The sequence below is a fragment of the Cryptomeria japonica genome, chromosome 1, assembly GCF_030272615.1.
Source record: "Cryptomeria japonica chromosome 1, Sugi_1.0, whole genome shotgun sequence".
NCBI lineage: Eukaryota > Viridiplantae > Streptophyta > Pinopsida > Cupressales > Cupressaceae > Cryptomeria > Cryptomeria japonica.
In genome coordinates, this window is record NC_081405.1 from 549,613,989 (window position 1) to 549,631,742 (window position 17,754).

Genomic DNA, 17,754 nt, shown 5'->3' on the forward strand with positions numbered 1-17,754 from the left:
AATTGTATTTTATTTTGTAGTAAAAGAAAAGAGGAGTCAATGTTGTATTTATCCTTCCAGAAGCAAGTAAAGTATGTATTTCAATATAAGTTCTTCTCCATTAAAAAGGAGAGACTAGTAGGGTTTTCAAATCCCATATGTAATGCTTCTTCATTTAGAAATAAATAAAATGCTTAAAGAAATGCATGTGTATACTTAGTTATTTTTGTCAAAAAAAAATGTATAAGTTTTATTAAGTTCTATGTTTTCAAAAAAAATACATATATCAAGCTGTTGCATTTTTATGAATTCTGCAAATAAATTTAATTTATTACTACATGTTCTTTTATGTTATTATGCTACTGCAAATAAATAAATCAGCCATTTATTTTCCCATTTAATGCAAAAAATAAATCTTAATGTAGTAGCTTATTTTATAAAAAAAAAAAAGATTAGCATTTAGTTTTTAGGTCTAATTTGTTTACCAAAAAGATTGTATTTTAAGTTGTTGTTAGAATGCATTATTAGTATAGAATGCTTGAAACAAATAAACCATATAGTTATCTTATTTTCCTCTAAACTAGGTCTAGTAGGCTAAGGAAATAATTAGCCTTGAGTTTGTAAATAAAGAAAATATAGTCAAAATTTAAAGCCTATTTATTGATAGATTAACAAAGTATATTACCTCTACCTTATGTTGCCAACCATTTATTAGTTTTTTGCATATTATAATATATATATATATATATATATATATATATATATATATATATATATATATATATATATATACATTAAAATATATTAATCTGAATATATATATATATATATATAGGATAACCTTATAAAAAAAAAAAAGGGAAAAACATTTTTTTTTTTTTTAAATGTAATATAAATTGGTTTTTATTGAGAGCCGAACCACTGTGCATAGAAACAGTGGCCGGCGCGGCTTGGGCCGCCACTGTGGTTTCCCACAGTGGATGGCATGGAGACCGCCACTGTGGGCAACCACAGTGGTGGCACGGGGCCTTCCACTATGGGTAACCACAGTGGTAAGGCTCTCGGCCGCCACTGTGTTTACCCACAATGGGCAGCGCTCGACCGTCACTGTGGGGAAACATAGTGGCATCCGGGTTACCTCCGCCAGGCACCCCCCACTCAAAACCCTCTTCTGCTGCCATTCCCCAATTCCGCTGCCGTCTCCTTTGGCCGCTCAGCTCTCTCCGCCTCCCTCCCTTCAGCTCTTCCAAGGGTTAGAGCTCGGTCCGCCACTCCCACACCTGCACACACACACACACAACACTCAAAAGAATAATAGATGTTAAAACATATTTGCCCTAACCCTAGTTTCAGGTTAGGGCAAGCACACTTGGTTTTTAAATAAGGTATGTGTGTGTGGGGTATATAAGAAGGGGATTGAGGTTAGCATGTGACCTTGTAAGTTTTTTTTTTAAATAAGGGGTTAATTAATAAAATAAAATAAAACCCCCCCCTTTCCTCTTTAGAATATACTTATAAACACACACACACACACACACACACACACACACACACATATATATATATATATATATATATATATATATTGTAGCGTCCTAAAATTGTGACACTTGCAATTTCGACTGCATTTCGGTCTTCACGATGGTGACGCAACACGGAACCTGAATGGAGACCTAGAAACTTGTCCACGACACCAAAAACTGCATTTTTCAAGCACCCTGGCCTGAACCTCCTTTGCACCCTGCTGTCCCGGGAGGTGGGACTAGAGCGCCCAGCGCCCTGGTCCCTGGCCCTATTTTGGGCCCGGTCTCCTATGGGACTTCGGGTCTTTTTGTTTGCAAATTGGAAAATATTGTTTCCTGGTCGGCCTAAGGTCGGGAAAATCAATCTATCAGCCCTAATTGACAAGTATATAAACTACATTTTCCTCTCTCATTTGGTAAGAGAAAAGAAGAGGAAAAAAAAAGCGAAAATGATATTCAAGCATTCAAGCATTCAAGCGTTCAAACATTCCTTCAAGCAATTGATCATTCTAAGTCTCCATTCAAGGCTAAGTGTTGCATTCAAGGCAAGGATTCAACCATTGAAGAGGAGATCACATACTACAACATACAACACACAACAAACAACAACATCTATACCTTCGCACATAAGGATACAAACATCCTTACAACAAGGTATTAGTACTTGTTTTACATTACAATCATTTACATTTACAACATTTCTCATTTCTTGGTTAATTCCAAAACCGGGGTTTGACCTAAAGGCAAACCCCTAATCCCTAACCCCCCAATCATCTTCGCTTTTCTATGTGTAGGTTGTAGGTACGCGACTGAAATTGAAGATCTGGAATCCTTGTGCAGAGACGAACAGATCCCCCTTCGTTTCGCGGATTTTTCGGAGGACCGTGTGCACGCCGGGCGCCATCGTCCCGTCAACTTTTGCTCAAATTTGCAGGACAGCGCCGTATCGACATTTTACTGCTAATTCCAAGTCCGCAGCTTCATCCTATATCCCTATCTCAGTTTATAAGCGAATCTTTCTCACTTTCTATGCATTCCTAGCCTAATCCTTCTATCAACATTCTTTACAAAAGAGGGTAGCCTTGCTGTCTTAACCCTTGAAACTCATTTAGCATCCAATCTTGCCTTGTGTGGGATTGGATCTTGTGGGTTTCAACCCCTCTTTTGAATGTAAAGTCTCCCAAGTGAAAACCATCAACCCTAGCGACCTCCCTTCTCTCTCCTTGGAGTTGGAAGAGGGGAGAGCAACTAGGGTTTGATCATTTTTCCGCTTTATATATATATATATATATATATATATATATATATATATATATATATATATATATATATATATATATATATATATATATATATATATATATATATATATATATATATATATATATATATATATATATATATATATATATAAAAGTAATTTAACTTCTATATTTGTTTGAAATCAAATTAGTTAGTTGTAAAATTAATTAATGCTCTTTTAATTATTTAATGAATGTTGAAACATTTAAAAAAGAAGATTTCAAAATTCGTGGGTAGAATAGACCCTTGAAAAAAAAAACACAACGATATTTGTAGGGTCAAGTGGCCCATTTAAATTTTAAAGGTATTTTAATTTATGGGGTTTTTATTTAATAGGGTTGTTAAATTTAATAACTAGGACAATTTATTTAGACCCTAGGCAATTAAAGAACTATAAGAGATTATTGGACAATTAATTTTAGAAATTATATATATTGTTTGAGATTAATTGCTAAGGGAGTCTAATTATTTATTAATGGAAGATTAGTGATAACTCTTTTGGAGAGATATTAGCTCGCTGATAACTTAGATAATTTTATCACGAAATTAAATTAATTGTTTGATTCACTCAAAACATAGTTAAGACCAAACTAGATTTGCATTATTTTATTTAAGTTAATCGCACTTAGTTGAGTATTTTAAAATAAAAAATTTATTCCGTTTGTGCCCAAAAATTTGGGCATGACACATCCTCAGATTCAGTATCACTAGACTCTTTTGCCAAAATGAGTCTCCGAGTAGATTTCTTGTAAGTCTTTGTTACCTTAGGAGTAGTAACACTCTTTGTTTTCTTACTCGGTGAAGCTACAGATGCTTTTGTATTAGGTGGCTTAACTGAGGGAGTCGGTGATGCCTTTGATGTATCTTGTTTCTTTCTTTTCAACACTTTTTCCCTTAGGCAATTCGTTGCTCAATGTTATAGCTGCCTCTTGGGCTTCAGATTCCTCTTCGGTAATGGCTATAGTGCCTTTGACAAGTGTGGAGGAAGAATCTTCTCTGAATTTCTTCGATAATGCCTTTATCATCTTTGTTGCCTTTCTTGTAGCTTTGGGTACTACAATGCTCATTTTTACTTTTTCTTTCACTTCTTCATAGGTTCCATACCTCATCTCGGTAGCATGCCTTGGTAATGTAAGAAATGCATCTATTTGCTGTTGTGTGATGTCAAAATCAATCTCATAACCCATATGTGGAAAAGATTGAGTTCTTGGTTCCACAACATTCACATAACAGTAGTCAGTGTCTACTTCAAAACATAGGTCATCTTTGTATTTCTCCACTAGCTTGGGTGGAATTCAGTACCTGTTATGCATCCTTTCCTAAAACTTGCTGAAATAATCATCCATAATATCATTAAAATTATCACCTAGCTTCTTGATGAAGTCATTGATCTGATGGGTGATTGGTCGGTGTAGTTCCCAAACAACTTTACCGACTGATGGAAATAATTTTTCAAAATAGTAGGGCTTTAGTTAATCCCTTGATCTTAATGTGCTCATACTTGCTATCCATTTTACCATCAGTGCACAATTCATCATATGTGTCTTTGATTTCAACATGACTGAGTTCTTCAACATGACATTTGGTGAAGAATCTCACATCTTCGATTAATAAAACTTGATCCGGGATGAGTGAAAATGCGGTTTTATCATCCGGTTCAGATGCAACTTTGGGAGTTAAAGAGTATTTTAGTGAGGGCTTTTCGATGTTCTTAACAACAATGGGATCTTGGATCTTAGGTGCCATTTGTAGATTTCAGATAAAAACTAACAAAAGATCCTTAGGGTTTGAAGATTTTCAAACGGTAGACGCTTCACACTTAGCAGATAATGACAATTTGATAAGATTGGTAAACCAGCTTAACAATCCATTGAGATTGATGTAAATACCTTGAATTTTTCTTTGTAGGAGGTTTGATCACCTTTGAATCGCTTGCTCTGCTCTCTTGAAAACTTGGTGAGTGAAAAATGACTGCGTAAATGCTTTAAGTACACAATATACCTTATCAGGCTCCATGTAGGTTAGGTCAAAAATATTAAATGCACTCGGTTCCACTAAACTTTCTTTCCTTTATATGCGCTTTAACCGAGTAACCAAACTTCCTTCATTTACCGACTTGATAGGCTTCCTGTATTCAACGACTTGACAGGCTTCCTATATTCACCGACTTGACAGGTTTCCTGTATAGTGCTCCAAAAGACTTTGATAGAATTTCAAGCTTACTACTACATCTTAACTATGTAGATTTTTGAATTAAGTACATAATAAAGTAGGAACTGTTAAGATTTAACCTTGAGAGAATGTAGTCCCTTCATACCTTTACTGATTAATTTGGAATAGGTGCACCTAACTCGGTAGGTAAGGTGCTTTCTTCATTTGACACAATTTCCTTCTTTTTCCAAATCATCTTTAATTTTTTTTTTATTTCTTCAGTGTCTCCTCTAGGTTGATCTCTGCAATCTCCAGCTAAGTGTCCAACTTTGTGACAATGAAAATATGCCATACCAGGATTTCTCCATGATCTTCGGTTGTTCATCCCAAACCATATAAAGCAGTTGGCACTTATGTGTCCATATCTTCCACAACATTCACACCATATCCTTGTATTGTAATCCCATGGTATTGCAGCATATTGTCGGTTAAGATCTTGGTGGGTTCGGTAGCTTCTAGTGTTTGCTCGGTGTGCATACCACATATAGTTCTTTTGCTTAAACCAACACTTCTTGGTACTATGTCCATATCTATTGCAGTTTTTACAAAACCCTTTGAATTTTGCCCTCTTATAATTGTTAACAGATTTTGTCCTACATTGGTTAAATGTGTGACTATATTTAGTGTAATTGTAACAATAACCATTGGACTTAGTGACATTTGGTTGCTTACCTTTTCTGATTTGGCACATGTTGGCAGTATGACCTTGATTTCCACAGTAGTTGCAAATAGGCTTCTTTCTTTTGATGTTCTTCTTGATTCCAGCTTGCTTTGATGATTCTCCTCTCTCGGTAGTATGGATTCCCTTCTCGGTAGAGTCTTTTCCTTTGTAACCGAGTCCTACATCTTTGTTGGGTCATCTTGTATTCAGTTGCTTATCCAACATCTTTGATGCTTCATAACTCTTCTTCAGTGTTTCTTTGGATTTCTTCTCTAGTTTCAAGTTCATTGGTCAACCTTGATACTTCAAGTTTCAATGCTTGATTCTCATCATCTTTCAGATTTGCTTCATGATGTGCATAACCTAGTTGATCTAACAGATTTTGTTGAATCCTAGTCAATCTTATGATTTCATCATTCTTTTCAGATACTGATGCTTCAAGTTGTTGTTTCTCTCTTTCTAGATCTCTTACTTTATCCTTGGCTGTCCTTAATGCATCAAGATTTTCAGTCATTTGTGTGCTGAAATGCTCATGTTTTCTTTTCATTTCTTTTAGTTGATCAGCCAATGCTTTGTTCTTTTCTCTCAATACTTCAATCATTTCTTCAGTCTCTTCAGGCATATTGTTCTCAGATGATGTCTCAATTTGTTCCACTAACTCTTGAGAGTCCTGCAAATCATCAGATAATCTTCTTCTCACTTTCAAAGATTTTTGCATTTGTCTTTGCATGTCTGCAATCACTTGATTAGCATGATCCAACTCTTCTTGCAGATACACAATCCTCCAAGATTGTTTATAGCCTTCCATTGATAAGATCTTTCTCTTTAGGCAGTTAAACCCTTTTTCAAGATTCAAGCTCTAATACCAATTGTTAGGCTCAATATGGAAAGCTAATGTACTGAGAGGGGAGGGGTGAATCAGTACTACAAAACTTTTCTTGAACAATAACTTTACTGTTAAGCATAAACTGAATAGTGCAGTAACATAATATAATGCTAAACCAAATAAATAACAATCATACATGATTCACTCCATAACACTTATATTTTGGTTACATAGAAACTCTTGGTTAGAGAGAAAAACGGCGGTGGGGATGGCACCCACAACTTCACTACTGCAATAATAAAGGGTGCTCGGTTAGAGCTACATGTTTAGCTATTTCTGATAGCTTACCCTGTTAGGAGTATCAAGATCTGTTAGATCTACCTTGCTAAAGGATTTTACAACACTTAATCTAAATGTTGCACCTGGTTAGAGGATTTACAATTTTATAGACTTAGTTAGAGTCTTTTACCCTGTTAAAGGTTTCTCTTACAGTTTCAAAATATTACAATAAAATCATTACAAATATCTACAACTTTACATCCGAAATGTTATAGCAGATTCTATGTACTCAAATAAGATTACCTTGCTTATAGCATACCTCGGTAACCCATATAGTAACTCGGTAAACCCTTCTGTTTACTCTGTTCTTTGAGTGTTCTCTAAAAACCTTCTCGGTGACCTTTGTGTCTCTGTAACAGTCATAACACTTAGTGCTTTCACATGTCTTGCTTCATATATTTCTATATCTTCCTTTCTACATGTATATATCTGATCTCAATCCATGTTGTATAAATAGATCTCTTATGTTGGTGATCCATTCATTGCTTCGATCTTACAAACATGTTTTATCGAATGAATAACCATGCAAAATATTTCATTGGTTAGATGACCTCGAAATCATACACAATCTTTAAGTGCAATTTCCAATGTGATAATCGTTGTATCGATCTTGTAACATGTTTTCATATGTGTGTCTAGGTTCAATGAATCTGGTAACACATTTCACTCGGTGTATATCAACTCAGTGTGTCATCTTTACTGCTCGGTAGACATGGAATGATACTCGGTAGACAACTCGGTGCATACTGGGCTCTGTGACTAGTTTCTTCTATTACCGACTGCTCTGTGCATACCGACTGAATATTTTGGTAGAGGTAACCGACTGGAGTATATAGAATGACTTTGGATATAAAACTAATGGCAACTTGATAAGTAGTAACAGAAGTTCAACCTAAATCACCAAGATTAAAAATTATTAAGAAAAATGATGGTTCATGCTCTTTTTGTGTGAGAGATCCTATTTTTATTAACCTTGATGAAGAAATGGATGATGATATTATTCATGCTAACAATATTGATTCTAATGATTATGATGATATGTATGAACTTGTTGATGTTGACAATGATTTATCTAAACAATTTCAAAAATATTAATCCTATCTCCTAGTGACAAACAAAGTGACTCATCATTAGAGCATGGTCCTTGTTTGGAACTTGTAGTAGCTCCATCTACTATGCTTGAAGTTTCTCCTCTTGCATCTTGTCCACCTTCCCAAAACAATGTTCAACAAGATTGGGAGGTAGATGATTTTCTTGATTAGCTTCATTCATGCCATAGATTCTCTCTCCTCTCTTGCTTGTTCGTATTGTGTTTCCCCTATGATGTGTTATATTGGGTTCTCTTAAGATGACCCTTGTCGCTCCATTGGTGCAAGGTAATAAAGAGGCTGAATTTGTTGTGACATTCTTCTATTTGTTAGCACGTATATTGTCTACTTGGGGATGATGCAAAGCATTGATATCTCTTTTGGTCTCTTCCATGTTGACTCAAAAGACACATGTGATCTTCTTCCAATGTTCTTGTGGTTCCACTACCTTTGGTGGATTAGGTAAATTCAATACAATTTTTTTTGATATACATTATTTATCATAAGAGCATACTAGCCCCTGAATTAGTGGATTTTGTATGTGTTTTTATGTTCGTTACCAGTATCCTTTTATTTATCCTTTCTTGGGGACATATCATTATGGTAATGTTCTTGTCTTTTGGATGCATGCTACCTTAAATAAATTGTTCTTGATAAGTCATATGCAATCACTTTAATGTGGGGGCATACACTCCACTCAATGTTTCACTTTATGCACACAACATAGCATGTTTTAATACTCAAGTTACTTTTCCAATTGAGCCTTTTTCTTTGTAATTTGGTATTTTTATTTTCATGACTCATAGTAAGTGAACCTTACAAGGATAGAAGTAATGATTCTCTCTCTCTTTCCTCTTTCTTATGATGTCCCTTTTATCTTGATATTGAAGTAGTAAGATCCTAAAATCCATGTGGGAATAGTGTGTCTTGTGTCTTTGATGTCTCGATGAAAGTTTTCAATGCAGACCTTTGTACTTTACCAGAAGTATGCTTAGTCTTACACTCTTGCTAAAGTGGAGGCTAAATATAGCATCCTGAATTGTACTTGCCTACAATTTAATCCTCACTTAGGCCTCAATTTGGTGTCCATCCCCTAAGGCCTAACTGAAGCACTAATTCTACTCACACCAACTATCAAACACAATTTTTCTCTATCGACACTTTCTCCACTTGATCCTAGAGCCCTAATTTCTAGGACCATGGCATTGGGTACTACGGTCCTCTAAAAGATGACCCATATTGGGGCCTCATAATGGTCACCTAATTTTGGCAGGGACATAGATTTTCAATTTGATTTTCAACCAATAAGTAAAAAAAGGAGGTCCACACCTCTCATTTTGAGCCTAACACTCCTAATTCAAATTCACAATCAACTCAAGAGAGAAAAAATGAGATCCTATATTCAAGTGAGAATGAAATTAGCCTTCTATCAAGCATTGGAGATGACATTCATGTTCTATATTTTATAAAGACTATCTACATGAAACCCTAATTCCTTGTGAATACTAACAAAACTTCATTAAAGTTATATCATTAGTGTTTCATTCATTTTCAAATTTTCCCTCAAAAGGAAAGTATTTTACTACAGTACTTCATTTATATTTTCAATTCAATTTCATGGTTTATTACAAAACTAGGGTTTGACCTAAGGGAAACCCCTATTCCCAACAATATCCACCTTTTTTTATTTATGTAGGAAATAGGTCTAGTGTTTCATTTGGGAGGATCAATAGGACTTGTAGAGACAAACATGTTCACCTTTTAACAGTGATAAATTTGGAGGACTAGGGTGACCATTAGTACAGTCCCAAAAAATCAGGTTGAACTTCTCGGAACATATTTGAACCATCTTCTTCTACTCAAATCTAGGTTGATGGCTCCACACAACATGTGTAGCTCACTGTTTATGCATGATTTTTTCAATAATTCATGATTTTGTCCTAATCATTTACAACTCAATAAAGGGAAGAAAGAGCCTCATCTAGGAGGCTTGGAATTTGATCAAAATATTGACTTACCAAGGTCAGATTTATTAGATTCCTCTCTCCCCTAATGTGATGGTATATTAGGACATTTAGTGGTTTTATTATCTAACCCTAACCCTAGTTATCCCATAATTTCAAATAGTTTTATGCATATCCAGACTTTCATTTGATTAATAGACAAAAATAGATTGTGCACAGATGGCCTTTCTGTTCTTATGTTGATGATTGAATTTTATGTGAATGGATTCTTGACTCTTATAATCCTAATTTAACTAGCATTAATAATTGAATCATGTTTCTTAACTAGTTAATTATTTGCGATAGAGATTTTGTGGTTATATCATATCAATTTGATCATATTATCTTTTATATTCATGAATAGATAAATGATGTGTGTTTTAGTGAGTCTTAGTAGATGTCCCCATTGAGAGATTTGAATATCTTTTTTTTGTGTTTTTGAACCTTAGACTTTATGTTCTCTCTCAATCTATGAAGGGATAACAATGTTTTGTACTCATTTTGAAAGATCATATTTGCTATCTTGTAATGATGTTGGTTACCGCAATGTTGTGGTGGATCACCTTAGTGTTAGATGATATTTTGAATTCCTTCTTACCATTTTCCTCAAAAGAATTTAAACAGAAGAGCTGACTTCTAATTTCCACAAGATTTTGCTATCTTTCTGAGAAGCAATTTTCAAGATCAATAGTTTTTCTTTTTCTAGCACACCTGATGGGACCTACAATCACCTGATTATAAGTAAGAATAAAATTGTATAAGCTAAGGGCTAGTAACTAGGTCACAATCTTCTCAAAACACACACTTAGTATTACGTCCCCCTTTATAAATTTTCCAACCATGACATTCTATAACAAGAGTTCATCAAGGTCAAACCTATCCTTAGACCCGAATGGGTCCTCTAGGATCACCCCAAAATTTTGTCAATTGGGATAAAAAAATTCCTTTAGGGCCTCCTACTGCACTTGACTAATAGGAACCTATTCCCACATCTATGTTAAAAGGCTTACCCAAATTTAGTGGCGAAGAAGGTAAAACTCCTACAAAACATTTACAAGATGTTGTTGATGTGTGTTGAATTAACTTTGTGACTCAATAGAATGTAGCATTAAGGTTTCTTGCCGCATTTTTCAAAGTAAAGGCTTTGGACTAGTATACATCTCTTCTTGCGAATTCCATCACGGATTGGGATGTGCACGAGAATTTATTTTTTGCACGTTTCACTGAAAAGGGAGATTGTTCCTCTTTATTGCACCAATTGATAAATATTAAACAAGCTCCTTAAGAAGCTATCTCAGATTTTAACATGAGGTTCTAGAAGACTTGAAAAATGATCCCAGCTATGCTTTTGTATTTTACCTGAAGACCTTTAATTCATATATTGTAGTCATGATCTAGTCACTCAAAGGAAATTCCCTGTCTCAAGCATACGAGATGGTAGTACAAGAAAATAATAGCCTAATTGATGTGGGAAAACTCTCCCTAAGGCCTCCAATGTCAGTATTCACTAAGTTTCCTTGAAGAATGACAAGAGATGCTCAACCAAGCACATCTTCAGCTCTGCCATCAATGTATGTATATCTAAGCACTTTGAGTCCCATAGTTTCTCAATTAGCCTCGATTGTTGAGATGAATGACATGAAGAACCTTCTTTGAACCTTATAAAACTAAATAATTAACATAAAGCAACAACAACCTACTCCTCCTAGATCTCCTTTTCAAAAATATCAATCCATTAGATCATCGTATCAACAAAATCAAATTCATGAAGGAGTTTGAGTAAACAGCTCAAGCCAGCCTTCTAATCAAATTGTAATTCTCCCAAATCCCTTGTAGGTTGTTCCTCCAAATAGTAACAAATAACTAGAAGTAGGACAAAACAACTACGTAGATGATATGATTGCTTGGTGTTTTCCATGCAATGAGGCACACCTACCCCAAAATTGCCCTTGAGGTAACCTGCGATAAAAGGTGGTAGAGCAGCGCGAACAAGGAATATCATCAAATCATATGAATTGTCCTTACTCATCTCCTAGAGTGAAAAATGAAATATTTACCACACAGATTTAGGGTATAGCTTTAGAACAAGAAAGTGAAATCACTCCTGATCATGCTCTTTTCTCATGGATAGAATAAGAGGACACTATTTTCACTAATGAAGCCTCTACCTCTAAAGCCCCTCAGGTCCAATTGGATTATAATACCCAATCAAAAAGAATATTTAACAGAGAACCCATTCAATAGATCCCAAAACCCTGTGCAACTTTTGAAAAGATTGTAAAGAATTTTGTGGGTCAAATCTTTCAAAAGCCACGAGAAAAATTTCAAGATAAATCAAAAGAAGTCAAGATGCTAGTACCCATGGAGATGAACATAGTGGAGCAGTTGATGAGAGCCCTTGCTAATGTGTCCCTCTAATACATTCTAGCTATTCCAGAGTAGGTCATTATTGAAAGAAGCATTAGAGAACTGTAAGCTACAAGCTCAGGCCAAAAATTCTTATGAGAAAACTAAGGGAAAGAAGTTTCAAAATCCCAAATGGAACTAATCACCCGATGTCTTCATCAATGTTGGTGAAGATCCAAAGAAATAAGAGATTAGTAAGTCAAAACCAATACCCTTCTTCGCAATGCTCTTAATTGGCCCAGATAAATTACTACATAATTCTATGATAGATTCAAGAGCTAGTACTATTGTTATGTCCAAGAAAATCATTGAGGCTCTTCACGTACAATATGAACCTTTAGACAAACGGATTATGCAACTAGAGAGAAAGAAAGTACAGGGCCTAGGAATTGCTTGAAACTTACCTTTCACCTTATATTCCTACCCCAACATCATTGTTCCCCAATAAGTAGTCATAATTGATATCCCTCCTATCTTTGGTCTTTGCTTGTCTTGAGACTTTACAACCAAAATCGGTGGTTATATGTCCTTGGATTGGTCTCATTTGATCCTCAGAACCAAATATGGGTCAAAAACAAAATTCCAATAGAAACCCCTACATAACAAACATATAATGGATGATGCCATGATGAACTTTGAGCCCACTCATACTTCTATCACAAAAGATGAAATGTATTGTGTTGAGATGCTAGAAGAAGAAAAGGTTACTAGAGAAAGAAATGATAAAGAAGATCTGCTAAAACATTTCATTGACAAATATCCTTTTAGTAATTATCATGCAATTGGCCTATGAACGTATGTCATTTTTTATGAACATTAGCCCATTGCATAGATCACAAAGTTTAATATAAAAAATATTATCCATTTTAGTTAATGTGACAAATGGTGCTTTTCCTTCGTGTCATCAGAGGTCAGGATTTGCCATCATGTCCTTTTGCCTACTCAAACCATCCATGTCAGCTCTGGTCGAAGCATTACCAACTTTGCCTACCTGTCACCTTTAGGAACACAGACACAGTGTAGAGATGTCCGCACAATGTTCTAGCATCCCACAAATCTAACAGTTTGTAGGTGGATGTTTGAGTGTTACATTTGTGCACGGAAGAAATCATAACGCCTCTACATGCACCCACTAACACCCAAATTCCCTCTTGGGCCTTTATCTTTCACTTTGGAGGCATTTGGAAGGGATTCTTTCGCAAGGTCAACAATCTTCTTGCAGGTTAAGATCTTGGAGACCATTTTGGACAACATACTATCAACACCACCATTGTTGCAGCATCTCAAGCACACTACACCAATATTTCCAGTATCTGTTCATGAAAGGGGAGTTTTCTCAAACCTCTCCTTCTTACTTTCCAAGTCTTCATTTCCAATCTTGTATTACATTTTCAATTATTTTTATCATATTATCATTCTCGTGGCTTCTTGAGTTGTTCATGGAGGTGGAAACACCAAAACGAGGGTCTGACTTAGGCAGGCTCCAAAACACAACCCCCAACATTTTCCCTTTTTGCATGTGTGTAGGTACACTGTTGTGAAGAGGAGATTAACTTGCATGAGGCTTCATAGAATGGACCTTTTGTTTATTTACTTCCTTCTCTTTTCTCCTTCCATCATATCTTGGTTAATTTGTATATTGAATTTACTAGTTTAGTTTTATTATTATCTATACTTTTATTGCATCGTAATAGTTCTTAGAGATTTTTGTATGAACTTTGTACCTCATCCGCACAGGACGACAGTGCATCGTGCTAGTGTCCCATATCCATGTGCTTGTCCCAAGGATAGAGGCTCTGCATAGTCGTCCAAAGATGCTTCTCGGGTGTCTGGCACTTCTCGCATAAATCTGTTATCCCTTGGCTCATCTTAGCATCAATTCACAGAGTTAATTAGAAGGACAATTTGTCGTCAAGGTTCCATCATCCTTGAGGTGACAAATTCCCTCCTTTACATTTTGGTGAACTGGACATGAAACAAGATCATATTTGCATTACTTTCTTTTTGCTTCATCTAAGTGCATTTAGTCTTTTAAATTTTTAAAGGCTTAAAAATCTGAAAACAATCTAAAAAAAAAGAGGAAAATAAAAAATAATAAAAGTTTTATTCGCATTTAGTTTAAATTTTTGTGTTTTTCCATTAATCATTTCAAATCAAATTCATCATTCGATGTCCCTACAATGTGGTCTTGAATGGTGTGTGGCTTGTTTATGAGCTTTATGACTCATACTGCAAGAAGAGTTGTATTCAGGAGGTTGTCCAGGCAGAGTTTTCCCCCTGATCGTTATAATCCTCCTCTACCCGACACCATGCAGGGTGAGCAGTCATCTAATCCCAATGAGTTCTTGACCTCTCACAGTCTGAAATCTATTCTGACTAGGGGGCCTTCTTCTTCTAATTCATAACCTAACTCTCCTAGGAGTTCTACTTTGTCTTCCTCTTCTATGGTCAATCATGATTATGTTGTCACTATAGACTTCAAGAAGATCAATTTGTTGGAGCAAAATCTGAGAATTTGAGGGTTTCTTGAATAGAGAGAATGTCGTAGGTACCTTAAGAGACATGTTAATATTTGACAAGAGAGGCCTAGAGATGTTGAGGGATTTGTCCATAATTGTTAAAATCCATGTACCCCGAGCGGATGCACCCCCTGTGGATAATAAATATGATCCTTTTAGTTCCTAGGTTAGTGTTAGCATTCCAGGCCTGGGTGCACACATTGTGGACTCCACCATACCTAGTGTTAGTGATTCACTCACTCCTTTGGTCTACACATGAATGGCTAGTAGTTTGACCTTTCTCAATTATCAGGTTTCAGTAATTAATGCTAGCACTGCATCTGTCAGTAACATAGGTCCTTCTAGAGGTTTCAGTGGAGGTAGCAATGGATCTAGCCTACCTCCACCTCCTCTACCTTCTAATCCTATCTTGAATAAAATCTTACAGAACATGGGGAAGTTACAGTTACAACTGACGAACTTAGCCTTTGCCTCTCGTCAATCATTTGTGCCCACATATTACAAGAAGATTCCCCTTGACATTACCATCCTGAATACTATCCTTCCAACTACTCTTGAGTCCTTGAAGTTCGGTAGGTTCAATGGTGATGGGGACCTAAATGTTCATATAGATTCCTTCATGACTATGTGTAGTGACTACCATAGTCTAGATTTTGTGTTTCTGAAACTGTTCTTGCATTCCCTCAAGGGGACAACATTAGAATGGTATAGATCCTTACCTGACCATTCTATTCATAGCAGGGTCACTATCATTGACCTTGTTCATTGTAAACAAAAGCCCAATGAAAAGGTCACTTATTTTATTTCAAGATATCAAGCTATCTCAACCAAGATCCCCTTTTCCCTGCCAGATAGTGATATGCAGAGGATGTTTATTGGCAGTCTGTAGCCGACATTGAGGGAGAACTTTCTCTCAACCAATATCAAAACTTGGCTAACATGTCCTCTTCTCTCACCAATTACCAACACAATGTGTCATAGTTTGGAGATACTTCTTTGAACCCTCACGGTGGGTACTTTGTAGGTATGACCAAAGATGGGTCCCAGAAGAATAAGGTTGTCACTAATGTTGTGGCTATTCCTTCATGGCTTCTTTGCAATTTTCTACAACAAAATATAGTCTTCACTAAGCTGAATGACTCCTACTTGAGAAAAATGCAGCAGTTGCTGAAAGACAGCCTTATTACCCTTCTGGAAATAAAACCGTTGTCTTATAGTCGACCAAATCTACATTGGTATGATGGTTCAAAATTTTGTCATTATCATCGTGTGCCTGGTTGCAATACTAAGCGATGTTATCGTCTTCAACATGCTGTCCAAGACCACATCAATAGTGGTGCAATCAAGGTGGATGCATGGAAGCACAAATCAAACAAGCCTGTTGATAAAACCAATAGTGACTTGTAGATTTATATCGATCCTTTCCCTCGGCATTCAATAAACTTTATCTCTACATCAGATCCTTCTTTGGATGATGGTCCATATGTGAATATGGTCACCATCACAAGGGGAAGGTATTTGATATGTCCTTGTCATTTACCCCTTTGGATGCCTCGTATTGCGGAGAGCCTACTCCTCTTTATGTCCCTACCAAGATGAATGGCTAGACTATCATTAGTGTGATGGCTGACCTATCTAGTAGATTTGATGTTATCACAAAGGAGACTTTGTTTGTGAATGACTGGCATAGACCAGCGCATGATGAGTGTTGTGCAACTTTGAGGATGCATGATGGGTTCTCTATCCGCCCCTTGGGTAGTATCACATTGACAGTTCTCATAGGACCTAAGGTGATGTCCTTTGTGCTCATCATCATTCCTAAATTGGACCTCTTCTGAGTTAACCTTAGCATTCCTTAGCTAATTTCTATGGAATCAGTCCCCTCGACTATGCACAGATATCTTAATTTTCCCCATGAGGGCATGGTGCATGTCATCTAGGACACTGGATATCGATCCTTGATTTCCCGTGGGGGTTTTTTGTTGGACCACTTTTGCCATGCCCTAGTGGGACCCATGCTTCCCCATAGTGATTTAATTTACCACACTTATTATCAGTATAAAATAGGGGAGTCGACCCCTACATCTATGCAACCTAGTGTTTTGTTGCCACCTCCTGCATCGAAATCTCCTCCATCAATTCTAGTCTTGGAGAGAGTAGTGCCACATATCTCCTCATCGTCAGGGGCCGAGGCTAAGCCTTCTCCCTGAAATAGACCTTCACATCCACTTTGGACTACACAACCTTGAGTGGTGTTTGTTGTTCCTGCAACTGCACCTAGTGCAACCAAGGGAAAGGCACCCATGATGTCAAAGTTTGCAGCCCTCCCTCCCTTCGAGCTCCTGATCATGGTCGATATTCCTTGACCCTCTTATTATGAGAAAAGGGAGCGTTCTTCTTGTGTCCCTTTGTCACAAATTGTGTCGACACCCTTTGTTCCTTTGGCTGCTCCTCGAGTAAAATGAGGTTGGGCACCCATTGTTGTAGATGTGGTGCCTCTCTAGGATGCACCTCTTGTCTCATTGGTTGGGCCTTCTCCCATCTGTGACACAATTTCAAAAGCTTCTCCTATGGAAGACGATGCTTCTGAATCCTCTTCAACTCTAGTTGGTGGTCCTCACCTCTGTCAGAATCAATGTGCACGTAAGCATAAATGCTTTCGATGGGCTCAAGCTCAAGAGTGTGATGATGTCTTATAGTCCACTCATGTTGATCCAACACCTAGCACTGGTGTGTCAGAGCCTATTCCTTCAGTTTCTCCCATCTCTGCTCCTCTTTCAGTCTCGATCCCTGCTGCTTGAGGGGGTTTTTATCAACCTCCCTCTAAACAGGTGCAAGTTTTCATCACTCCTTCTTTGGAGCCACCTCTTATCACTTCTTTACTGGACATGCCTCCA